A 12,922-nucleotide genomic window follows, 5' to 3' on the forward strand; every position below is an offset into this window, starting at 1 on the left:
CACAATGGGGGAGTTTTATCACAAAGGGAGCTTTTAAAGATTGATTTGAAGGAGTCTGCAGTGATTTGTATCAAATTTATCATACTTTTCTGCTAAATCTCTTCTCAAACTCTTTCAATCTGGTTTTCACACCCTACAGAAACTGCCCTTACCAAGGTGTCTAATGATCTCCTGACAGGGAAAAGGAATGACAACTACTCTCTAATGATTCTTCTGGATCTTTCTGCAGCATTTCACTCTGTCAACCACACACTCCTCCTCAGTATACTCCACTCTACTGGCGTAAAGGACACTGTTCTCCCTTGGTTTTCCTATTTCTCTAATGGTTTCATCAGTGTATCATTCGCCAGATCTACCTTATCTTCTTTTCCTCTTGCTGCTAGGGTTCCTCAGGGTTCATTTCTAGGTCCTCTCCTCTTTTCTCCTTTCACAGCCCCATTAGACAGACCATTAGCAGATTTGGTTTCCCGTACTATCTCTATGTTGATGACACTCAGTTATATATCTCTTCCTGGGACATCACTCCAACAGTACTTCAAAACACCAGTAATTTTCTGGCAGCTGTCTCTAAAATGATGTCCTCTCTCGATGTGAAACCGAATCTCTCAAAAACTGAACTTCTTGTCTTTCCCCAATTTACTAACCTACCTAAAGCTAATATTTCAGTTTCAGTCTGTGGTACTATAATAACTCCTGGGCAGCACGCCCGATGTCTTGGAATTATGTTTGACCCAGAGCTTCCCTTTGCTTCTCATATTCAATCGCTGGCATGCTCATGTCATCTGCACCTCAAGAACATCTTCAGAATCTGCCCTTTTTCAAAGTGAAAATGACCAAAACTCTTATTGTTGCTTTGATTCATTCTTGTCTTAACTACTGCAACTCATTACTGAATGGCATTCCCCTCACAATATGCAATATTGTTTTAAAGAAAAAAAAAAGAAAAGAAAAAAATCACTTGTACCACCGCAAGATCCAGTATAAAATATCTTTATTAAGGATAGCAATTAAAAGTCCATAGATAAAAACACTTTTGGAAACCAACCAGCAAATTCTTTTCTTTCTTTTTTTTTACTCACTTCAAGACTTTTCTCGAGCGGCATCAACTTTCTGGAATGCACTGCCTTGGAAAATCAAGTTAATTCCCAACTTCCTTAGATTTAAACGTGCCTTAAAACACCCTTTTTTTGCAGGATTATCATGTACCCTAAACAGACTCTTCCCCGATTAAATCTTCCCCACTCATTCTTCAGTACTGAGTGCCATCTTCTGACATTAATTGCCACGTTCAATGCACTCGCTCATTCAGCTCTGCCTGCACAACTCTAGTTAGTACAACGATGGCTGGACCACTTTGGAAATCAATCAGTTTTCCTTTTTGTGTCTACCTAATTTCCTCATAGATTGTAAGCTCTTGCGAGCAGGGATCTCACTCCCGGCTGCGGAATATGGCGGTGCTATATAAATAAAGATTATTATTATTATGATCATTATTTTTGTTATCAGTAGCTTAATACAATTGGTCCATTAATTCTGTCTTGAGAAGTTACTCCACTTTCTACGCCACTCCTTTAATGGAGTAAGACAGCAATCATTTTTGCAACTTTTAAAATATGCACAGTAGATTAATCTTGCTTGCAGGGGTTTTCTGAGACTTTAATGCTGATGACCTGAGGTCATCAATATCTGATAGGTGGGGGTCCGACACCCAAGACCCCTGCCAATCAGCTGCAGTAGGGCAGTGGATTTCTCTCAGTGTGTCACGTGTCCTAGGCGCAGCTCAGCCCCATTGAAGTGAAAGGGGCTGAGCGTGATACCAAGCACAGCTATACTATGTGACGCTCACAGGAGTGCCAGTGTCTTCTCAAACAGCTGATTGGCCAGGGTCCCAGGTATTAAATCCCCACCGATCAGATACTGAGGATCTATCTAGAGTATATGTCATCAGTATCAAAGTCATGGAAACCCCTTTCATTCAGTTTAACATCAGACCATTTACCCTTCTTCCTGACCAGATATACTTTTTTAATACATGTGTCTTTGAAAAACATAACTTTTCTTTATTTTTATGTCTTTTGAATTTTAGTATTTATTTTTTATTTATTTCACGTGCCTTTATATCGCTGACATACAGTATTCCACAGTGCTTACAGACATTTGCACCACTTGCTCTCCACGGAGGAGCTTACAATTTAGATTCCCTATCTGTATGTCCTTGAAGTATGGAGAAAACGCGCGCAAACACGGGAATAACTTAAAAACTCCTTACAGTTTTTTTTAACATTTTTCATTTTTTTAAATAACACAATGTACCAATTTTTTTTTAATGATTTGAGGTAGTTTTGATGTAGGGGTGTATGGGTTATGTTTTCCGAGGGCAGGGCAATTAAGTGTTTATTGTTATAATTATAAATTTTATAATTATGATTTCTTTATTTTGTCTTTGTTCCTCCCATTAACTTACATTTTTTTTTTTTACCTCCCCAGGGAGGTTGTACAGAGCTGATCTGGGTCTGCTAAGACCAAGCAGCTCGTGCAGATACCGAGCCACCACTGATCACATAATGCCTAGGACTGGAGCAGGAAGCAGAGGCATTGACATTTCCTGATCTGTATATATCACACTCATTGAGTGATATAGATGGCATGAACTGCCTTCTCTATGGGGAGTTTTGTTGTGGCCGATAGTGGGCTCCTGCAGCTTCATGGTTAGCGTACAACTGCCATCTCTGGAAGGACGCTCAAGAACCTTTATAAAAATATATAAACTCATCCATATAACTATATAGATGTGAAAATGTAACCCAGGGGTAAAGTGCAAATTATCCAATAATTTTTTTCAACTCGTCCATCAATCAGAAGGAGACCATAAAGTCCATTACCTATAATACAGCATTATAAATGTTTCACATTTACAAATTAGGTACATTTATGTAGGAGAATCTATGAACATATTTAAAAGCCAAATGACACAACACTGAAAAGACTAAAATAAATATCTCATAGGAAATGCCACTGCATTGATGCATAAGAGCACTTCACCTGTAAGAACGTTATATACAGAACTCCCAGAGCTGTTACACATCTAAGGCATTAGAAAGATTCACTCCCATTGTCAATCTCTATGACACAAGTTGTTCTAGATTGTGTCTACGGGAATAGTTGCTGTACCGCTGCAGAAAATGAACAAGAACGAGTCCATCAATGGCAGGAAGATAGACTGCATGTGGTGAGCGCAGACAGAAGAGCGCCCCATTGTGGGCACCTTCATGTCCAATGGGTAATTTGCAAAACAAGCCGACCATCATCAAACTCTCTCTTCTACTGTGAACCAATTTCTCTGCCGAATCATAATCCTTCAAACAATTGTGCCAAGGTAATCGTTCTAGTAAAAAGTCTGAGGGGTATCTAAGGGGGTTGGTGGGTGTAGCAGCAACAGGATACTCAACCTGGGCCATGGTAGCTAGATACAGGGCTAGGGCGGTCTTTAGGGGGGGAGGACATTTATCAATGGCTGAGTATAGGTCAAGGGCAGACTGGAAAATTTAAGTGGCCCTGGAAAAAAAATTAAAAATGCCTCCTTTTTTATAGAATGTCCAAATTCATAGAAGATGAGGCGACACAAGCAAACAGGGCCAACACAAATAGGCAGGGGAAGCAATACCATAGAGCAGCAGTAAACACCCTCCCAACAGAACCAAATACCACAATGCAGCACAATATTACCTGAGTTCTGTCCCAGGTTGTCACCTCCGGAGCAGCCTTTTCCAGCCTGTGTCCCTATGCCATTTGAACATTGCCTTATATAGTGGCATGTGGCCTATGAAGGTGAACAGCAGGGCAGGTAGTCATGTTATGTACCCGGCCAGCGGCAGTGAGGAGGGCTTGGTCAGCCCCCTGGGCATTGGCAAGTCCACCCCTGGGATAGGTCATCAGTATCTGATTTGTGGCAATCTCACTCCTTTTTGAAGAGCCCCCGACTTCTACCTAGGCCACTGACGTCACGTTCATGACTTAGACTCAGCTCAGTCCCTTTTAAGTGAATGGGTCTGAGCTGGAATACCATGGATAAATCATGAGTATTAAACACTTGGAAATCACCTTTAATTTCAAAGTAAAACCTATACATATATTATTGTGGTGGCGGCCCCTTTGTCTGTACAACCCCCCTCCCCCCATGTTATAGACATATATGTGTTAAGGTAAGTATAATAATACGCGGATGAATTTTTGAAACCGTGTCATATTGTATCAGAGGGATGATTTTGACTTCAGGCTCCAGGCCGTATCCTGTGAAGTTCCCACAGTAACAGGCTGCTCTCATTTCCCAGAAATAGTAAATGCGCTTTCGTTTGTTGTCATGCATCATGCAGAAAAAGCCTCCCAGAAGCGTCTAAAGTGATCGAAGCTCAGTCACATCTCCCTAGTTCCCTGGCAGGTCTATTTGAGGCTTTGTGATAAGCAGGTCCAATCCAGACCCACCTGTATCTAAGGCAGTCACCTTGTCACCCCCTCCCCCCCTCCGCCGTTTTCCAGTTCCCCCATTCAGCCTTTAGTTGGATGCCCACCGTCCCTGCTAATGGCACTTGTGAAGCAGCCTCCATCAGTGTGGAAAGAGAAATCTTTCAATGTGTGTATGACACTCGGTGCCACTTCGCACCTGCTCTGCAGATCTGCTAATTTCACGCTTGCCGCTTCATATCAGGAATTCTCTCAGACAGATTGAGGTCCCTTAACCACCCCTGGTGTATACGAGTGAGGAGTGTGCCCTTACGAACGCTTAAAGATATGACTTGCAATATGGATTGGAAGGTCCCCTTTGCTGCATTAGAGGAGCCCTCTCTTGTCTTCATGACCTTTGGGCGCCTGAGCAGAAGCAGGAGTCATTTTCACAAACGTATACCATATATTGCCTTCCGTTTTCTACCACATTGTGAACCGACGAGCCAAGGTTGTTAAAAAAAAACAACATAATGTAGAAAATGCATCAAAGCAAATACATTTATGGAAGGCGAAGTCGTATCACTCGCATAAATATAATCCATATACAGAAGGAGAAGTATTCCTCCACTGAGGTCGCCTTGTGCCTTTTACAGAAGACCCATCACTCCTCCTGAAATGACAATTCTGGAACATCTATTGTTTGTAATATAGTAACATAGGGGCACATTTATTAAGACCCGCATTTTACAACTCACAATCCAAATACAGGTTTAAAGGGGTTGACTGGGAGTTCATTACTGACGGTCTATCCTCAGGATAGGTCATCAATACCGGTCAGCTGTTTGAAGAGCCACTACCTCTTCCTAGACAGGTTTGAGACAATATTGGGTTGCACTCTGTGTCCTGATAAGTGAGGTGCAGAGTGCAACGGAGTCTGTCCAAGTCAGCGCATATCGTGCTGAGTCTATATGTGCCACCCCCCCCCTGCAGCGCTCTCCACCGTTCCATGCGGACTCCACATCTTTGCATTATCTTCTCTCCTTGTGACAAGGTCCACAAGAGGACGGAAACGTGAGAATCTAGTCACATTACTTTTGTTACCCATTATTTGTTTTTGGATTGAATTTGGAAAATATTGCATACATTTGGATAAAACTCTTCGATTGCATCATATCTTGGAGAGAGCAGTGGTAACTTTGTACATCTTCCCATTCCTCAGTCACATGGCCTATGTACCAAGAACCAAGCCCAGCGACTATACCATGTACGGGGCTGTGCTTGGTATAATGTGCGGAGGCCACATCACACACCAGCCTCTTCAAACAGCTGATCAGGTATTGATGACCTATCCTGAGGATAGGCCATTAATATTGAACTTTACGAAAAAACCCTTTAACCTCTCTGCATGTTTTCGCAAACACAGGGAGGACTTCGGTCAGATTCGAACCCAAGACAAACAGTGCTAAAAACGGAGTCGCCATGCCGAATAAACCACATATTATAGATATTCCGGTCTGTTTTTTTAGAGCATAGTCACAGGGTATACTATACATGTCTGACCCTATACCAGAAGAAGTGGCCGCATCCAGACCCAAAGACGAGGATGAGTTCTGGAAAGTGCAGAGCAAATGCCACCAGGACAGTACGTCCTATAGACTTGAATAGAGAGAGCTCTGCTAGCCACGGCTCTTTACTGATTTGGGGTCATTGCGAAATATCAGGAATAAAAGAGAATATTCCATGACTGCGCTTAAGTTAAATTATACATTTTCTCCGAAGCAAAGACCAAATCCAGCGTGCGTCCATCCAGCCGATATATTTACTTGTACCTTTAGAAACATTCGTGCGCCTCTCGCTTTTCAAATCAACAGCTCCATCAATACTTCCGTTTGATTCCAGGGTTTAAGACGAAACCTGTCTCAACATTGATAATTTGTCATCCTGCTCCAGACAAAGCAGCCTCGTACGTGCAGCCATTTTACTTCTTGATCTTGTTACTCTGATTCATTTGGCAAAATCTTTATATCGGTTAGTAAGGCTGAAGCGCGCCTAAAGCCTGTGCGCCGCCTGTTATCACTCCTATTCCCTTCTTTCCGCTACCCGACAGAACGCAAGCTTTTTAGGCTGCAAGACTAATTCTTCCATGTCTGAATGCTTTGAAAAAAATAAAACATTTAAAAAAAAAAGCTAATTAATTCTAACAGTTAATGATTTAAATTGTGGCACGACCCCTATCTCTGATTTGCACTTGAATTATTTATCCAGGGAGAGGTGCAGTCAGGAAATCTGAATCGTACCTTTTTTACTGCTTAAAATGCCAGGCTGATTAATTAAGATAAATATATCAAAATGGGGAAAAAAGTTACACTTGTCAGCGATTAGAATTTAGCTATTGCCACCGGCGTTCCATAAAACAAAAAAAAGGGTATTTTTACTTCTACAGCCGAGCTCTACGGCACTGCCTATTCTCAGCAGTTCACAAAGGCTATATTCCCTCACGAGGATAATGTGTAGGAGGAGGATGCGTCTGTAAAACGGCAGCAAAATGATAAGAAAACAGGGCAGTTGATTTTCCCGTTATTTTCTTGAAGGGGCTGAGTACGTTTCTATTATTTTATTATTTTATTTTTATATAAATTACCATTTGTCCAGATGCCTGGCCTGTAGCTTGTTTTTGGTGTACAGTGGCTGTGCTTATCATGCCCCGTTTTTATGAAGTAATATGTTGGCTGCTAGCTTCTCGCACCCATCTGTGTGAGCTCCTGTCTTGCACATGCTCAGTCTCATCCACCTCTCCTTTCTCCTGCCTCTTCTTGCCTCATCATTTGGACTGAGCAGACACCAATAGGAGCATCACTTATACTTCTGCTCTGCCACTTTATTCAGCTTTCGAGGCCTCTGTTTCTCTGACCACATTCCCTTGGGATGCGTTCGGAGCATATGCATTCTGAAATCCCTCCTGCAAGACACATCCCGGGAATCTGCGCCATAACAAGAAGGATGGCAGCGCGCAAAGGGCTAATGGACAGATGGGAGAGGTTAGCTGCCAATATATTACGTCATAAATAGAGATGAGCAACGTTTTTGAAAATTCAATTCGGCTGCTTCGCCAAAATTTGCTTTGTGACAAATGACTTCATCATCATGAAGCGCCTTTTTGGTAAGTGGCGGGTGCAATGACAGGGAGCTGCGATAGCGCCAACCCCCATCATTGTACCCCTCAGATGCAGAGTTCATACATGATCGCAGCATCTGAGAGTAAAAACTGTGTAAAATTAAATCATACTGCCTCCATTTGCTCACGACGGGCCTTGCTTAAAGATCTGGCGCAAAATCTCACACGGCCAGTGTGGTGACGTCATATCAAGATGGCGGCGGCCGGCCCGTCGCGAGAAAATGGAGGAGGTAAATATGATTTTTAAAAAAATACTATTTCAGGTTAAATTGATTCGCTACCACGACGCATGAGGAAATTCGGCTTCGTGGCACATCGAATTTATCCAGAAATTTGGATAGAATTCCACTTTGTTGGATTTGATTCGCTCAACTGTAGTTATAAGAACCGGCTGCGATTAGCACAGCCACTGTATACCTCTGAGAATGCACACCAAAAACAAGCTACAAGTCAGGCATCAATGTAAGTAGCATGTATCAATGAAAAATAAAATAATAGAAAAGTGGCCAACCCCTTTAACAAACCAGGTCCAACCTTGACCAACCTACCAATTTCAGTGGCCTCGGTTAACTATCCTCTGTGTATGTTTAAATTTTAACACCCAATCCTTTTGTTCTTCATGGATATAAGCTGCGGCCAGATGTGTCTGGCAAAAACGTATTCTTCTCTTCTCAATGGGAGCACATGCATGCTCCTAGAAGGCAAGTGTCTGAGGGAGTCAAGAGGAACATCAGGATTGTTCAGCCGACAACTACTGGAGATGTGTAGACACCTGCTTATTCATGTTGTGCACATTTGTAATATGGCACCTATAGAAATATATAGGCCCTTTCTATACCTTTCTTGGCTTCCAGTTCCAGACTTTCCTCACAATTTTAACATGATTTGTGAGAAAACTAATTTGGCATCAGTTGCCATATTATGGAGGTATTGTCCCCTAGAAGCATTGGTCATCAAGACAACTTTGAATTCCCCATGGTGCGCCCACAGCTTCTTATTATGGAGCTGTAGCCAGGGTCGGACTGGTCAGGCAGGGTATCAGAGAATCCTCTGGTGCGCTCAGGCTCTGATGCAACGTTGGGCCCCAAATGTCCAGAAAAAAAAAACATTTGGAACCGCCTTTGGAGCCAGTCACTTTCCACTATGGTCTATATCTTTGATTCAAAACCTATTAGACATTATGAAAGATACGGAGCTTGGACCCCAAGAATAATTTCCTCTGGTGGGAAAGAACCCCAGTCCAATACTGGCTGTGGCATGGGTTGGGGGAAGTAGAAAGCAGCACCATTGAGGTACTGTAGAAAGATGTCAAAAGGCACAAATCTTTTAAAGAAGCAATTTTTGGAAATTGTCCTTACAATTATTCATGTGGAACACAGCACTGTAGTACCATAATCACAGCTCTTACATGCGGTAGTCCACATTGCGATAATTTCTTAATGTATAATTTATACTGCGATTTATTCAGATCGATAAGGATAGCGCCATACAATCGCAATCAGTAGGATATGTCTTAAAAAAAAACAAAGTATGAGATTTGATAAGGTTCCATTTGTTTCTTTTGTATCTCCGGGTGCTCAAGTAAAACGTAAAAAAAAATCTGAAATGTTTAATGACTGTGTTTCTGTATTCTGTAAATTGGCTATCCTCTAGGAGGAAGAAAACTGTCCATAGTGAAAGCCCATATTTTATTGGACCAGTATGTGGCTACATTCACACTGCAGTGTCCATAAGAGACGTACAGTACGTCGTATGTGTACCTCAAATAGATACCGTAGTGTGACACACCCTGATCAGGGACTCCTATGTTAAAAAATGTATAGTGCCTGGTATACGCTGTTTAGTGCATGCATACTGCGCTATCCCATACAGCATGCCAGGGGACACTCCACTGGGTGAAAGAGGACCAGTGGGTACACCATTAGCTGTCTTATGGCAAAAACCTAGAAGAAGGGATCATTTCCAGATGACCTTTTCTGGGCATATGGTACTTTCCTCTTGGGCCAATAACCTATTCAGGTAGTCACACAGGGCACATTGATATGGGAGTACCGAGTGGCACTATTGCTGTGGTTGGCCTTATTAGTGGTGCATTAAAGTGATTCTGTCATTAAATCCACCCTATTAAAACCAGCTTACATGTCCGATGAGCCCCTGACTGCTGAATCTAACGTTCTTGCCCCCAGGTGGCTCTGTGGCCTTATTGCAGAGAAAACTGCTTTTTAAATCATATGAAAATTGGTCCCTGGGTCAATGAGGGCGTTGCCTCGCCCCCACCTTTTTGACTGAAAGGGCCAGGCGTGTAGACTTCTGCACGCATGGCCCTGAAGTCTCGCGGCAGCGAAATTGCCACGGCGTTTGGTTGGCACACGGTTGAAGCTCGCCAGGTGCTCAGCAAGCTTCATCCCTTGTACTGTAGTGGGATTTTTGTGATGGGTCATGGTGGCTGTGTGTGTTTTTTATTTTTTTAAATATAGCTTTTTTACGTTATGAAACCACTGCTCCTTTCACTGTTTTGGAGGTTCACAGCAGGTGGCGGAATTACAAAAGCATTCAGATCCTGGTGCTGGTTAGAAAAGTGTAGAATATTTTAAAGGCAGAGCATTGTTTTTACGTTATTTGACTCCATAAATTGCCACCTCTCTCATCGGTGTCCCCAACGTCCACCGTGGCATGGCTACCCATCGACCTGGTCCTGCTATAAACAAAGCCAAGTTATTGCAGCTAATCCACACTAACCTTCATTGCTTCTCCTTCCAACTGTGTCTCTGCTCGCCTTGTGGGCGCACTATAAAACAGAGCTCAGGGTTTCATTAAATCCGTGTTGCTCCAAATACAAAAAAAAATACAAAAAAAATATTAAAGTGACCACCGGAAAGATGGTTGTAGAGTCTGGAGTTCATTTGCAGCTGAAGTAAACACAATTACAGATCATGACAGTCTACACATGAAATGCATGGTGAAATGGAAAATACAATTGCTGCAATTTACTTGTAATAATATGATTTAAACCCTGTGGCTAATGCACCCGGCAGGCCAAGGTCCACTATTAGCTGTCTTATTCTCTGAAAGCACCATAGTCACAAAAGTCAATTAATATTTCCGCATTTCCTTTTTCCAAATGTGCTAAAATAGTTCCGGGGCCGAGCAACTAGTGACCCAAATATACAAGATCACGTGATTCTTCAAACGGTGTTCAAAAGACTCAACCAACTCAACGCTACCGAGGAGCCCCTGCGGCTATGAGTAATATCCATTCTCTAGATTCCCTCACCTTTCACTGCATGGAGCTCAATATAAGAGCACATAGTCGCTATGTAATCTAAAAACACACTAAAAATACACTGAAATAATGCGCCATTCTACATTTCATATCTCTCCCATAGAAACCATTTAACCATTAATCGCAGTTGTCGTAGAAAGCTACCAATATGTCAACGTAATGTTCTGCGATGCCAGTCTTGTCCTACATTTGCCCAGATGCAGATTTCTACTGGGAAAGGCATCATTGTCCTAGCATTAAAAGTTGTATCATAAAACAAAAACATAATTGAAAGGGTTGGAAAAGGTCACCTTTCCCCCCAGAAATAGCACCATTCTTGCCTATGGGCTGTATCAGGTATTGCACTTTGTTCAGTTGAAAGGGGTTAAACCGCAAAAAGTATGACTATGCAATGAACAGAGCATTATAGTACAAGTATTATTGTCCTATAGATGCAATTCTGTTTTCCTCTTTGGTAGCGCCCCCTGCTGTTTATCCTTCAGAGCCACCTTCTTCTGCATTCAGAAGTGGACTGACATGCTCAGTAGGCTCCCTGCTCCCTCCTCTCAGTGGCTGGTGAAGTGATCTCATAGAGAATGGGATAATGCAGCCCAGACACCATTCATTCATTCCTACTTTGACATTCATGGGAACATATAAGTTATTACTCTCTCTAGAAATTGGGAAAGGAAGTTGTGGGGGTGTTCCATGAAAATCTGCTACCCGTGAAAATCTGCTACCCTCGTCACTCCCGGTAGTGACGTAGCAGCATCGGAAGGCTGAGAAGAAGGTGTGTCTCCGAGCTCGCCACCTCAGTGGCTGAAAAGAAGGTGTGTTGGCGCCTGTGCAGAACCAACTGGTGTAGCGAAATTTCACGGGGAGTGCATGTGAACGCGCCGAGGAAGGGTAGGTTAGATGTACGGCCCACCGCGCATGTGCGCAGCAGGCAACCCTATTGGCTGGGGAGGTAGGGACATGTAACAGGTAACTCGAACAGCAGCATCTGAACGCGCCGAGGGGGGGGGGGCGGTAGGTTAGATTTATGGACCACGTCTCCCTACTTCCCCAGCCAATGGGGTTGCAGGCAGCGCGCATGCGCAGTGGGACGTAAATCTAACCTACCCTCCCTCCGCGTGTTCACATGCACTCCCCGTGAAATTTTGCTACCCTAGTTGGTTCTGCGCAGGCGCCAACACACCTTCTTTTCAGCCACTGAGGTGGCGAGCTCGGAGACACACCTCCTTCTCAGCCTTCCGATGCTGCTACGTCACTATCAGAAGTGACGAGGGTAGCAGATTTTTATAGGTAGAAGATTTTCATGGAACAGGGGTACTACCTACCATATGGGGGGTACAACCTATCTCTGGGGCTGTATGTAAGGAACAAATTGTAGGATGGGGAAGAAGAGGTTAACAAGAAAATAAATCTTCAATGCAATGCATCCTGGGAGATACAGGTGCTTGACTGTCTCGTGTGAGCTTCTGCATACCCACAGAAAGGGAAGAAAGTCCTCAAGATAAGCAGATAAATAAGCAAAAAAGTTTTAAATTCATGGGATAACCCCTTTAAGTACCGTAAATAGGGCTGAGAGGCAATGCCAGAATAAGCCCTTGGACAGAAATATCACTGTTACTGGAAACAGAAGCAGACCAGACCCCTTTTCAAATCCTGGGCAAATTTTAAAAGCTACAACGTATATATAAAAGATAAAATTCTTAGTTTGGAGTTTTCTTACAATAACCTAATGCAAAAGTTCACCTCTATATCCATATGATTAGTAAGGCTTGGTAGGTTCTCAAGTGCAGTATGGCTAGGGCCTTGTACACATGGTCATATTATGGATCTGTGTTGTCCAGATCCGTAATACTCTGCCCATGGCCGTCTATCACCCTATACTGTGCTTCTGTGTGCTTAAAGGGCATCTGTCAGCAGATTTGTCCCTATGACACTGGCTGACCTGTTACATGTGCGCCTGCATTGCTGAGAAAAATAAGGTTTTATTCTATTCAAATTTGCATATATTAAAACCTAATTTTTCTCAG

The 12,922-nt window shown here is 42.8% G+C and overlaps 1 protein-coding gene across 1 annotated transcript in view; it reads right to left on the reverse strand.

The window, feature by feature from the left end:
- ELAVL4 (ELAV like RNA binding protein 4) overlaps positions 1 to 12,922 on the reverse strand; it is an 89,653-nt gene that overhangs the window by 46,309 nt on the left and 30,422 nt on the right. The window lies entirely within an intron of this gene.

The sequence above is a fragment of the Bufo gargarizans genome, chromosome 7 (genome assembly GCF_014858855.1).
Source record: "Bufo gargarizans isolate SCDJY-AF-19 chromosome 7, ASM1485885v1, whole genome shotgun sequence".
Classification (NCBI taxonomy): domain Eukaryota; kingdom Metazoa; phylum Chordata; class Amphibia; order Anura; family Bufonidae; genus Bufo; species Bufo gargarizans.